Genomic DNA, 13270 nt, shown 5'->3' on the forward strand with positions numbered 1-13270 from the left:
ATATTGTAAAGCGACACCTTGACCAACTACAACCGCGATACACCGATAACACGAATATACCCTGTATTACAAATGTACCTACTACAACTAGTCACCCACCAATACGCCGATCTACACGGCCACATAAGCAACGGGTTGTATATTGATCGCTACTGTACATATTTACTTTTCGTTTTTGTTCTATTACATGTGCCTCAAAGTTACTGGGGAGGTGTTATGATATTACGTTAGGTCCCCAATAATTTCTTGTTATAGCGCCACCAGGCGGTATTTGGTGAGTCACGTGTGACGTTACGACATTGAATGACATTGACTAAGGTTTTTGTTTTTTTACATTATTACATATTACACCGTGACGTTTGAACTACTTTTTAAGATCTGTTTAGTTTGATAAACTTGTTTCTCATTTAATAAACGACCGAAGGACGTAACAGGACTTGAACCCTTGACCGTTGGATTAAAAGTCCAACGCTCTACCGACTGAGCTAACCGGGCTTTGTTGGTGCTTCAAAACGCTATCAAGTAACGTTGATTTAACTTTAAATGCAACAACAAATACCAACAGCCCGATAAGGGACTTGAACCTTTGACCGTTGGATTAAAAGTCCAACGCTCTACCGACTGAGCTAACCGGGCACGGGATAGTGTTTCAAAACGCTATCCTCTAACGTTGAGTTAAGTTTAAATGGAACAACAATTATAAACAGCCCGATAGGGATTACATCCCTTGTCAGTTGGATTAAAAGTCCAACGCTCTACCGAGTGAGCTAACCGGGCTTTGTTGGTGCTTCAAAACGCTATTCTCTAACGTTGAGTTAAGTTTCAATGCAACAACAAATATAAACAGCCCGAAAAGGGACTTGAACCCTTGGTTTTTGTTTTTTTACATTATTACATATTACACCGTGACGTTTGAACTACTTTTTAAGATCTGTTTAGTTTGATAAACTTGTTTCTCATTTAATAAACGACCGAAGGACGTAACAGGACTTGAACCCTTGACCGTTGGATTAAAAGTCCAACGCTCTACCGACTGAGCTAACCGGGCTTTGTTGGTGCTTCAAAACGCTATCAAGTAACGTTGATTTAACTTTAAATGCAACAACAAATACCAACAGCCCGATAAGGGACTTGAACCTTTGACCGTTGGATTAAAAGTCCAACGCTCTACCGACTGAGCTAACCGGGCACGGGATAGTGTTTCAAAACGCTATCCTCTAACGTTGAGTTAAGTTTAAATGGAACAACAATTATAAACAGCCCGATAGGGATTACATCCCTTGTCAGTTGGATTAAAAGTCCAACGCTCTACCGAGTGAGCTAACCGGGCTTTGTTGGTGCTTCAAAACGCTATTCTCTAACGTTGAGTTAAGTTTCAATGCAACAACAAATATAAACAGCCCGAAAAGGGACTTGAATCCTTGACCGTTGGATAAAAAGTCCAACGCTCTACCGACTGAGCTAACCGGGCTTTGTTGGTGCTTCAAAACGCTATCAAGTAACGTTGATTTAAATTTAAATGCAACAACAAATACCAACAGCCCGATAAGGGTCTTGAACCCTTGACAGTTGGATTAAAAGTCCAACGCTCTACCGACTGAGCTAACCGGGCTCGGGCTGTTCTTTTAAAACGGTATCCTCTAACTTTGAGTTAAGTTTAAAAGCAACAAAAAATATAAACAGCCCGATAGGGGACTTGAACCATTGACCGTTGGATTAAAAGTCCAACGGGCTACCGACTGAGCTAACCGGGCTCTGGCTCGTGTTTCAAAACGCTATCCTCTAACGTTGAGTTAAGTTTAAATGCAACAAAAAATATAAACAGCCCGATAAGGGACTATCCTCTAACGCTGAGTTAAGTTTAAATGCAACAACAAATATAAACAGCCCGATAAGGGACTTGAACCAATGACCGTTGGATTAAAAGTCCAACGATCTACCGACTGAGCTAACCGGGCTTTGTTGGTGCTTCAAAACGCTATCCAGTAACGTTGATTAAAGTTTAAATGCAACAACAAATACCAACAGCCCGATAAGGGACTTGAACCCTTGACCGTTGAATTAAAAGTCCAACGCTCTACCGACTGAGCTAACCGGGCTCGGGTTAGTGTTTCAAAACGCTATCCTCTAACTTTGAGTTAAGTTTAAATGGAACAACAATTATAAACAGCCCGATAGGGATTATACATCCCTTGTCCGTTGGATTAAAAGGCCAACGCTCTACCGACTGAGCTAACCGGGCTTTGTTGGTGCTTCAAAACGCTATTCTCTAACGTTGAGTTAAGTTTCAATGCAACAACAAATATAAACAGCCCGAAAAGGGACTTAAACCCTTGACCGTTGGATAAAAAGTCCAACGCTCTACCGACTGAGCTAACCGGGCTTTGTTGGTGCTTCAAAACGCTATCAAGTAATGTTGATTTAACTTTAAATGCAACAACAAATACCAACATCCCGAAAAGGGTCTTGAACCCTCGACCGTTGGATTAAAAGTCCAACGGTCTACCGACTGAGCTAACCGGGCTCTGGCTCGTGTTTCAAAACGCTATCTTCTAACGTTGAGTTAAGTTTAAATGCAACAACAAATATAAACAGTCCGATAAGGGACTATCCTCTAACGCTGAGTTAAGTTTAAATGCAACAACAAATATAAACAGTCCGATAAGGGACTATCCTCTAACGCTGAGTTAAGTTTAAATGCAACAACAAATATAAACAGCCCGAAAAGGGACTTGAACCCTTGACCGTTGGATAAAAAGTCCAACGCTCTACCGACTGAGCTAACCGGGCTTTGTTGGTGCTTCCTTCAAAACGCTATCAAGTAACGTTGATTTAACTTTAAATGCAACAACAAATACCAGCAGCCCGATAAGGGACTTGAACCCTTGACCGTTGGATTAAAAGCCCAACGCTCTACCGACTGAGCTAACCGGGCTCTGGCTCGTGTTTCAAAACGCTATCCTCTAACGTTGAGTTAAGTTTAAATGCAACAAAAAATATAAACAGCCCGATAAGGGACTTGAACCATTGACCGTTGGATTAAAAGTCCAACGGTCTACCGACTGAGCTAACCGCGCTCTGGCTCGTGTTTCAAAACGCTATCCTCTAACGTTGAGTTAAGTTTAAATGCAACAAAAAATATAAACAGCCCGATAAGGGACTATCCTCTAACGCTGAGTTAAGTTTAAATGCAACAACAAATATAAACAGCCCGATAAGGGACTATCCTCTAACGCTGAGTTAAGTTTAAATGCAACAACAAATATAAACAGCCCGATAAGGGACTTGAACCATTGACCGTTGGATTAAAAGTCCAACGATCCACCGACTGAGCTAACCGGGCTTTGTTGGTGCTTCAAAACGCTATCCAGTAACGTTGATTAAAGTTTAAATGCAACAACAAATACCAACAGCCCGATAAGGGACTTTACCCTTGACCGTTGGATTAAAAGTCCAACGCTCTACCGACTGAGCTAACCGGGCTCGGGATAGTGTTTCAAAACGCTATCCTCTAACGTTGAGTTAAGTTTAAATGGAACAACAATTATAAACAGCCCGATAGGGATTACATCCCTTGTCTGTTGGATTAAAAGGCCAACGCTCTACCGACTGAGCTAACCGGGCTTTGTTGGTGCTTCAAAACGCTATTCTCTAACGTTGAGTTAAGTTTCAATGCAACAACAAATATAAACAGCCCGAAAAGGGACTTGAATCCTTGACCGTTGGATTAAAAGTCCAACGCTCTACCGACTGAGCTAACCGGGCTCGGGCTGTTCTTTTAAAACGGTATCCTCTAACTTTGAGTTAAGTTTAAAAGCAACAAAAATATAAACAGCCCGATAAGGGACTTGAACCATTGACCGTTGGATTAAAAGTCCAACGGTCTACCGACTGAGCTAACCGGGCTCTGGCTCGTGTTTCAAAACGCTATCCTCTAACGTTGAGTTAAGTTTAAATGCAACAAAAAATATAAACAGTCCGATAAGGGACTATCCTCTAACGCTGAGTTAAGTTTAAATGCAACAACAAATATAAACAGTCCGATAAGGGACTATCCTCTAACGCTGAGTTAAGTTTAAATGCAACAACAAATATAAACAGCCCGAAAAGGGACTTGAACCCTTGACCGTTGGATAAAAAGTCCAACGCTCTACCGACTGAGCTAACCGGGCTTTGTTGGTGCTTCCTTCAAAACGCTATCAAGTAACGTTGATTTAACTTTAAATGCAACAACAAATATAAACAGCCCGATAAGGGACTTGAACCATTGACCGTTGGATTAAAAGATAAGGGACTTAAACCATTGACCGTTGGATTGGATTAAAAGTCCAACGGTCTACCGACTGAGCTAACCGAGCTCGGTCTCTCCTTTTAAAACTGTATCCTCTAACGTTGAGTTAAGTTTAAAAGCATCAAAAAACAGCCCGATAAGAGACTTGAACCATTGACCGTTGGATTAAAAGTCCAACGGTCTACCGACTGAGCTAACCGGGCTCTGGCTCGTGTTTCAAAACGCTATCCTCTAACGTTGAGTTAAGTTTAAATGCAACAAAAAATATAAACAGCCCGATAAGGGACTATCCTCTAACGCTGAGTTAAGTTTAAATGCAACAACAAATATAAACAGCCCGATAAGGGACTTGAACCATTGACCGTTGGATTAAAAGTCCAACGATCTACCGACTGAGCTAACCGGGCTTTGTTGGTGCTTCAAAACGCTATCCAGTAACGTTGATTAAAGTTTAAATGCAACAACAAATACCAACAGCCCGATAAGGGACTTGAACCCTTGACCGTTGGATTAAAAGTCCAACGCTCTACCGACTGAGCTAACCGGGCACGGGATAGTGTTTCAAAACGCTATCCTCTAACGTTGAGTTAAGTTTAAATGGAACAACAATTATAAACAGCCCGATAGGGATTACATCCCTTGTCCGTTGGATTAAAAGGCCAACGCTCTACCGACTGAGCTAACCGGGCTTTGTTGGTGCTTCAAAACGCTATTCTCTAACGTTGAGTTAAGTTTAAATGCAACAACAAATATAAACAGCCCGAAAAGGGACTTGAACCCTTGACCGTTGGATAAAAAGTCCAACGCTCTACCGACTGAGCTAACCGGGCTTTGTTGGTGCTTAAAAGTCCAACGCTCTACCGACTGAGCTAACCGGGCACGGGATAGTGTTTCAAAACGCTATCCTCTAACGTTGAGTTAAGTTTAAATGGAACAACAATTATAAACAGCCCGATAGGGATTACATCCCTTGTCCGTTGGATTAAAAGGCCAACGCTCTACCGACTGAGCTAACCGGGCTTTGTTGGTGCTTCAAAACGCTATTCTCTAACGTTGAGTTAAGTTTAAATGCAACAACAAATATAAACAGCCCGAAAAGGGACTTGAACCCTTGACCGTTGGATAAAAAGTCCAACGCTCTACCGACTGAGCTAACCGGGCTTTGTTGGTGCTTCAAAACGCTATCAAGTAACGTTGATTTAACTTTAAATGCAACAACAAATACCAACAGCCCGATAAGGGACTTGAACCCTTGACCGTTGGATTAAAAGTCCAACGCTCTACCGACTGAGCTAACCGGGCTCGGGCTGTTCTTTTATAACGGTATCCTCTAACGTTGAGTTAAGTTTAAAAGCAACAAAAAATATAAACAGCCCGATAAGGGACTTGAACCATTGACCGTTGGATTAAAAGTCCAACGGTCTACCGACTGAGCTAACCGGGCTCTGACTCGTGTTTCAAAACGCTATCTTCTAACGTTGAGTTAAGTTTAAATGCAACACAAAATATAAACATCCCGATAAGGGACTATCCTCTAACGTTGAGTTAAGTTTAAATGCAACAACAAATATAACCAGCCCGATAAGGGACTTGAACCATTGACCGTTGGATTAAATGTCCAACGGTCTACCGACTGAGCTAACCGAGCTCGGTCTCTCCTTTTAAAACGGTATCCTCTAACGTTGAGTTAAGTTTAAAAGCATCAAAAAATATAAACAGCCCGCTAAGGGACTTGAACCATTGACCGTTGGATTAAAAGTCCAACGGTCTACCGACTGAGCTAACCGGGCTCTGGCTTGTGTTTCAAAACGCTATCCTCAGAACAAATTTGTGATAGAAGAAATTCTGGGTCCGAGAACTTTTAAAGTTAAGGTTGAGGGAGACAATATTTTAAAGCGACACCTTGACCAACTACAACCGCGATACACCGAAAACACGAATATACCCTGTATTACAAATGTACCTACTACTACTAGTCACCCACCAATTCGCCGATCTACACGGCCACATAAGCAACGTGTTGTATATTGATCGCTACTGTACATATTTACTTTTCGTTTTTGTTCTATTACATGTGCCTCAAAGTTACTGGGGAGGTGTTATGATATTACGTTAGGTCCCCAATACCTTCTTGTTATAGCGCCACCAGGCGGTATTTGGTGAGTCACGTGTGACGTTACGACATTGAATGACATTGACTAAGGTTTTTGTTTTTTACATTATTACATATTACACCGTGACGTTTGAACTACTTTTTAATATCTGTTTAGTTTGATAAACTTGTTTCTCATTTAATAAACGACCGAAGGACGTAACAGGACTTGAACCCTTGACCGTTGGATTAAAAGTCCAACGCTCTACCGACTGAGTTAACCGGGCTTTGTTGGTGCTTCAAAACGCTATCAAGTAACGTTGATTTAACTTTAAATGCAACAACAAATACCAAGAGCCCGATAAGGGACTTGAACCTTTGACCGTTGGATTAAAAGTCCAACGCTCTACCGACTGAGCTAACCGGGCTCGGGATAGTGTTTCAAAACGCTATCCTCTAACGTTGAGTTAAGTTTAAAAGGAACAACAATTATAAACAGCCCGATATGGATTACATCCCTTGTCCGTTGGATTAAAAGGCCAACGCTCTACCGAGTGAGCTAACCGGGCTTTGTTGGTGCTTCAAAACGCTATTCTCTAACGTTGAGTTAAGTTTCAATGCAACAACAAATATAAACAGCCCGAAAAGGGACTTGATCCCTTGACCGTTGGATAAAAAGTCCAACGCTCTACCGACTGAGCTAACCGGGCTTTGTTGGTGCTTCAAAACGCTATCAAGTAACGTTGATTTAACTTCAAATGCAACAACAAATACCAACAGCCCGATAAGGGACTAGAACCCTTGACCGTTGGATTAAAAGTCCAACGCTCTACCGACTGAGCTAACCGGGCTCGGGCTGTTGTTTTAAAACGGTATCCTTTAACTTTGAGTTAAGTTTAAAAGCAACAAAAAATATAAACAGCCCGATAAGGGACTTGAACCATTGACCGTTGGATTAAAAGTCCAACGGTCTACCGACTGAGCTAACCGGGCTCTGGCTCGTGTTTCAAAACGCTATCCTCTAACGTTGAGTTAAGTTTAAATGCAACAAAAAATATAAACAGCCCGATAAGGGACTATCCTCTAACGCTGAGTTAAGTTTAAATGCAACAAAAAATATAAACAGCCCGATAAGGGACTTGAACCATTGACCGTTGGATTAAAAGTCCAACGATCTACCGACTGAGCTAACGGGGCTTTGTTGGTGCTTCAAAACGCTATCCAGTAACGTTGATTAAAGTTTAAATGCAACAACAAATACCAACAGCCCGATAAGGGACTTGAACCCTTGACCGTTGGATTAAAAGTCCAACGCTCTACCGACTGAGCTAACCGGGCTCGAGATAGTGTTTCAAAACGCTATCCTCTAACGTTGAGTTAAGTTTAAATGGAACAACAATTATAAACAGCCCGATAGGGATTACATCCCTTGTCCGTTGGATTAAAAGGCCAACGCTCTACCGACTGAGCTAACCGGGCTTTGTTGGTGCTTCAAAACGCAATTCTCTGACGCTGAGTTAAGTTTCAATGCAACAACAAATATAAACAGCCCGAAAAGGGACTTGAACCCTTGACCGTTGGATTAAAAGTCCAACGCTCTACCGAGTGAGCTAACCGGGCTTTGTTGGTGCATCAAAACGCTATCAAGTAACGTTGATTTAACTTTAAATGCAAAAACAAATACCAACATCCCGAAAACGGTCTTGAACCCTTGACCGTTGGATTAAAAGTCCAACGGTCTACCGACTGAGCTAACCGGGCTCTGGCTCGTGTTTCAAAACGCTATCTTCTAACGTTGAGTTAAGTTTAAATGCAGCACAAAATATAAACATCCCGATAACGGACTATCCTCTAACGTTGAGTTAAGTTTAAATGCAACAACAAATATAACCAGCCCGATAAGGGACTTGAACCATTGACCGTTGGATTAAAAGTCCAACGGTCTACCGACTGAGCTAATCGAGCTCGGTCTCTCCTTTTAAAACGGTATCCTCTAACGTTGAGTTAAGTTTAAAAGCATCAAAAAATATAAACAGCCCGATAAGGGACTTGAACCTTTGACCGTTGGATTAAAAGTCCAACGGTCTACCGACTGAGCTTACCGGGCTCTGGCTCGTGTTTCAAAACGCTATCCTCTAACGTTGAGTTAAGTTTAAATGCAACAAAAAATATAAACAGCCCGGTAAGGGACTATCCTCTAACGCTGAGTTAAGTTTAAATGCAACAACGAATATAAACAGCCCGATAAGGGACTTGAACCATTGACCGTTGGATTAAAAGTCCAACGATCTACCGACTGAGCTAACCGGGCTTTGTTGGTGCTTCAAAACGCTATCCAGTAACGTTGATTAAAGTTTAAATGCAACAATACCAACAGCCCGATAAGGGACTTGAACCCTTGACCGTTGGATTAAAAGTCCAACGCTCTACCGACTGAGCTAACCGGGCACGGGATAGTGTTTCAAAACGCTATCCTCTAACGTTGAGTTAAGTTTAAATGGAACAACAATTATAAACAGCCCGATAGGGATTACATCCCTTGTCCGTTGGATTAAAAGGCCAACGCTCTACCGACTGAGCTAACCGGGCTTTGTTGGTGCTTCAAAACGCTATTCTCTAACGTTGAGTTAAGTTTCAATGCAACAACAAATATAAACAGCCCGAAAAGGGACTTGAACCCTTGACCGTTGGATAAAAAGACCAACGCTCTACCGACTGAGCTAACCGGGCTTTGTTGGTGCTTCAAAACGCTATCAAGTAACGTTGATTTAACTTTAAATGCAACAACAAATACCAACAGCCCGATAAGGGACTTGAACCCTTGACCGTTGGATTAAAAGTCCAACGCTCTACCGACTGAGCTAACCGGGCTTTGTTGGTGCTTCAAAACGCTATCAAGTAACGTTGATTTAACTTTAAATGCAAAAACAAATACCAACATCCCGATAAGGGTCTTGAACCCTTGACCGTTGGATTAAAAGTCCAACGCTCTACCGATTGAGCTAACCGGGCTCGGGATCGTGTTTCAAAACGCTATCCTCTAACCTTAAGCTAAGTTTAAATGGAACAACAAATATAAACAGCCCGATAAGGGACTTGAACCCTTGACCGTTGGATTAAAAGTCCAACGCTCTACCGACTGAGCTAACCGGGCTTTGTAGGTGCTTCAAAACGCTATCAAGTAACGTTGATTTAACTTTAAATGCAACAACAAATACCAACAGCCCGATAAGGGACTTGAACCCTTGACCGTTGGATTAAAAGTCCAATGCTGTACCGACTGAGCTAACCGGGCTCGGGATAGTGTTTCAAAACGCTATCCTCTAACGTTGAGTTAAGTTTAAATGGAACAACAATTATAAACAGCCCGATAGGGATTACATCCCTTGTCCGTTGGATTAAAAGGCCAACGCTCTACCGACTGAGCTAACCGGGCTTTGTTGGTGCTTCAAAACGCTATTCTCTAACGTTGAGTTAAGTTTCAATGCAACAACAAATATAAACAGCCCGAAAAGGGACTTGAACCCTTGACCGTTGGATAAAAATTCCAACGCTCTACCGACTGAGCTAACCGGGCTTTGTTGGTGCTTTAAAACGCTATGAAGTAACGTTGATTTAACTTTAAATGCAACAACAAATACCAACAGCCCGATAAGGGACTTGAACCCTTGACCGTTGGATTAAAAGTCCAACGCTCTACCGACTGAGCTAACCGGGCTCGGGCTGTTCTTTTATAACGGTATCCTCTAACGTTGAGTTAAGTTTAAAAGCAACAAAAAATATAAACAGCCCGATAAGGGACTTGAACCATTGACCGTTGGATTAAAAGTCCAACGGTCTACCGACTGAGCTAACCGGGCTCTGGCTCGTGTTTCAAAACGCTATCTTCTAACGTTGAGTTAAGTTTAAATGCAACACAAAATATAAACATCCCGATAAGGGACTATCCTCTAACGTTGAGTTAAGTTTAAATGCAACAACAAATATAACCAGCCCGATAAGGGACTTGAACCATTGACCGTTGGATTAAAAGTCCAACGGTCTAGCGACTGAGCTAACCGAGCTCGGTCTCTCCTTTTAAAACGGTATCCTCTAACGTTGAGTTAAGTTTAAAAGCATCAAAAAATATAAACAGCCTGATAAGGGTCTTGAACCCTTGACCGTTGGATTAAAAGTCCAACGCTCTACCGATTGAGCTAACCGGGCTCGGGATCGTGTTTCAAAACGCTATCCTCTAACCTTAAGCTAAGTTTAAATGGAACAACAAATATAAACAGCCCGATAAGGGACTTGAACCCTTGACCGTTGGATTAAAAGTCCAACGCTCTACCGACTGAGCTAACCGGGCTTTGTAGGTGCTTCAAAACGCTATCAAGTAACGTTGATTTAACTTTAAATGCAACAACAAATACCAACAGCCCGATAAGGGACTTGAACCCTTGACCGTTGGATTAAAAGTCCAACGCTCTACCGACTGAGCTAACCGGGCTCGGGATAGTGTTTGTTTCAAAACGCTATCATCTAACGTTGAGTTAAGTTTAAATGGAACAACAATTATAAACAGCCCGATAAGGGACTTGAACCCTTGACCGTTGGATAAAAAGTCCAACGCTCTACCGACTGAGCTAACCGGGCTTTGTTGGTGCTTTAAAACGCTATGAAGTAACGTTGATTTAACTTTAAATGCAACAACAAATACCAACAGCCCGATAAGGGACTTGAACCCTTGACCGTTGGATTAAAAGTCCAACGCTCTACCGACTGAGCTAACCGGGCTCGGGCTGTTCTTTTATAACGGTATCCTCTAACGTTGAGTTAAGTTTAAAAGCAACAAAAAATATAAACAGCCCGATAAGGGACTTGAACCATTGACCGTTGGATTAAAAGTCCAACGGTCTACCGACTGAGCTAACCGGGCTCTGGCTCGTGTTTCAAAACGCTATCCTCTAACGTTGAGTTAAGTTTAAATGCAACAAAAAATATAAACAGCCCGATAAGGGACTATCTTTTAATCCAACGGTCAATGGTTCAAGTCCCTTATCGGGCTGTTTATATTTTTTGATGCTTTTAAACTTAACTCAACGTTAGAGGATACCGTTATAAAAGAACAGCCCGAGCCCGGTTAGCTCAGTCGGTAGAGCGTTGGACTTTTAATCCAACGGTCAAGGGTTCAAGTCCCTTATCGGGCTGTTGGTATTTGTTGTTGCATTTAAAGTTAAATCAACGTTACTTGATAGCGTTTTGAAGCACCAACAAAGCCCGGTTAGCTCAGTCGGTAGAGCGTTGGACTTTTAATCCAACGGTCAAGGGTTCAAGTCGTGTTTCAAAACGCTATCCTCTAACGTTGAGTTAAGTTTAAATGCAACAAAAAATATAAACAGCCCGATAAGGGACTATCTTTTAATCCAACGGTCAATGGTTCAAGTCCCTTATCGGGCTGTTTATATTTTTTGATGCTTTTAAACTTAACTCAACGTTAGAGGATACCGTTTTAAAAGGAGAGACCGAGCTCGGTTAGCTCAGTCGGTAGACCGTTGGACTTTTAATCCAACGGTCAATGGTTCAAGTCCCCTATCGGGCTGGTTATATTTGTTGTTGCATTTAAACTTAACTCAACGTTAGAGGATAGTCCCTTATCGGGATGTTTATATTTTGTGTTGCATTTAAACTTAACTCAACGTTAGAAGATAGCGTTTTGAAACACGAGCCAGAGCCCGGTTAGCTCAGTCGGTAGACCGTTGGACTTTTAATCCAACGGTCAATGGTTCAAGTCCCTTATCGGGCTGTTTATATTTTTTGTTGCTTTTAAACTTAACTCAACGTTTGAGGATACCGTTATAAAAGAACATCCCGAGCCCGGTTAGCTCAGTCGGTAGAGCGTTGGAGTTTTAATCCAACGCTCAAGGGTTCAAGACCCTTATCGGGCTGTTGGTATTTGTTGTTGCATTTAAGTTAAATCAACATTACTTGATAGCGTTTTGAAGCACCAACAAAGCCCGGTTAGCTCAGTCGGTAGAGCGTTGGACTTTTTATCCAACGGTCAAGGGTTCAAGTCCCTTTTCGGGCTGTTTATATTTGTTGTTGCATTGAAACTTAACTCAACGTTAGAGAATAGCGTTTTGAAGCTCCAACAAAGCCCGGTTAGCTCAGTCGGTAGAGCGTTGGCCTTTTAATCCAACGGACAAGGGATGTAATCCCTATCGGGCTGTTTATAATTGTTGTTCCATTTAAACTTAACTCAACGTTAGAGGATAGCGTTTTGAAACACTATCCCGAGCCCGGTTAGCTCAGTCGGTAGAGCGTTGGACTTTTAATCCAACGGTCAAGGGTTCAAGTCCCTTATCGGGCTGTTTATATTTGTTGTTCCATTTAAACTTAGCTTAACGTTAGAGGATAGCGTTTTGAAACACGATCCCGAGCCCGGTTAGCTCAATCGGTAGAGCGTTGGACTTTTAATCCAACGTTCAAGGGTTCAAGTCCCTTATCGGGCTGTTGGTATTTGTTGTTGCATTTAAAGTTAAATCAACGTTACTTGATAGCGTTTTGAAGCACCAACAAAGCCCGGTTAGCTCAGTCGGTAGAGCGTTGGACTTTTTATCCAACGGTCAAGGGTTTAAGTCCCTTTTCGGGCTGTTTATATTTGTTGTTGCATTGAAACTTAACTCAACGTTAGAGAATAGCGTTTTGAAGCACCAACAAAGCCCGGTTAGCTCAGTCGGTAGAGCGTTGGCCTTTTAATCCAACGGACAAGGGATGTAATCCCTATCGGGCTGTTTATAATTGTTGTTCCATTTAAACTTAACTCAACGTTAGAGGGTAGCGTTTTGAAACACTATCCCGAGCCCGGTTAGCTCAGTCGGTAGAGCGTTGGACTTTTAATCCAACGG

General features: G+C 42.0%; 10 non-coding genes across 10 annotated transcripts; all 10 read right to left on the reverse strand.

The window, feature by feature from the left end:
- Positions 1-4766: 4766 nt before the first annotated feature.
- On the reverse strand, positions 4767-4839 carry Trnak-uuu (transfer RNA lysine (anticodon UUU)). Its single transcript has one exon. It is a non-coding gene; the product is annotated as a tRNA-Lys (tRNA).
- Positions 4840-5520: 681 nt separating this feature from the next.
- Trnak-uuu (transfer RNA lysine (anticodon UUU)) lies at positions 5521-5593 on the reverse strand. Its single transcript has one exon. It is a non-coding gene; the product is annotated as a tRNA-Lys (tRNA).
- Positions 5594-7648: 2055 nt separating this feature from the next.
- On the reverse strand, positions 7649-7721 carry Trnak-uuu (transfer RNA lysine (anticodon UUU)). Its single transcript has one exon. It is a non-coding gene; the product is annotated as a tRNA-Lys (tRNA).
- A 1037-nt stretch (positions 7722-8758) lies between these two features.
- Trnak-uuu (transfer RNA lysine (anticodon UUU)) lies at positions 8759-8831 on the reverse strand. Its single transcript has one exon. It is a non-coding gene; the product is annotated as a tRNA-Lys (tRNA).
- Positions 8832-9181: 350 nt separating this feature from the next.
- On the reverse strand, positions 9182-9254 carry Trnak-uuu (transfer RNA lysine (anticodon UUU)). The gene has a single exon. It is a non-coding gene; the product is annotated as a tRNA-Lys (tRNA).
- A 210-nt stretch (positions 9255-9464) lies between these two features.
- Trnak-uuu (transfer RNA lysine (anticodon UUU)) lies at positions 9465-9537 on the reverse strand. The gene has a single exon. It is a non-coding gene; the product is annotated as a tRNA-Lys (tRNA).
- A 491-nt stretch (positions 9538-10028) lies between these two features.
- Trnak-uuu (transfer RNA lysine (anticodon UUU)) lies at positions 10029-10101 on the reverse strand. Its single transcript has one exon. It is a non-coding gene; the product is annotated as a tRNA-Lys (tRNA).
- A 557-nt stretch (positions 10102-10658) lies between these two features.
- Trnak-uuu (transfer RNA lysine (anticodon UUU)) lies at positions 10659-10731 on the reverse strand. The gene has a single exon. It is a non-coding gene; the product is annotated as a tRNA-Lys (tRNA).
- Positions 10732-10799: 68 nt separating this feature from the next.
- Positions 10800-10872, reverse strand: Trnak-uuu (transfer RNA lysine (anticodon UUU)). The gene has a single exon. It is a non-coding gene; the product is annotated as a tRNA-Lys (tRNA).
- Positions 10873-11086: 214 nt separating this feature from the next.
- Positions 11087-11159, reverse strand: Trnak-uuu (transfer RNA lysine (anticodon UUU)). Its single transcript has one exon. It is a non-coding gene; the product is annotated as a tRNA-Lys (tRNA).
- Between the last annotated feature and the right edge of the window lie 2111 nt (positions 11160-13270).

Source organism: Ciona robusta, unplaced genomic scaffold (assembly GCF_009617815.1).
Source record: "Ciona robusta unplaced genomic scaffold, ASM961781v2 AP042744.1".
Taxonomy (NCBI): domain Eukaryota; kingdom Metazoa; phylum Chordata; class Ascidiacea; order Phlebobranchia; family Cionidae; genus Ciona; species Ciona robusta.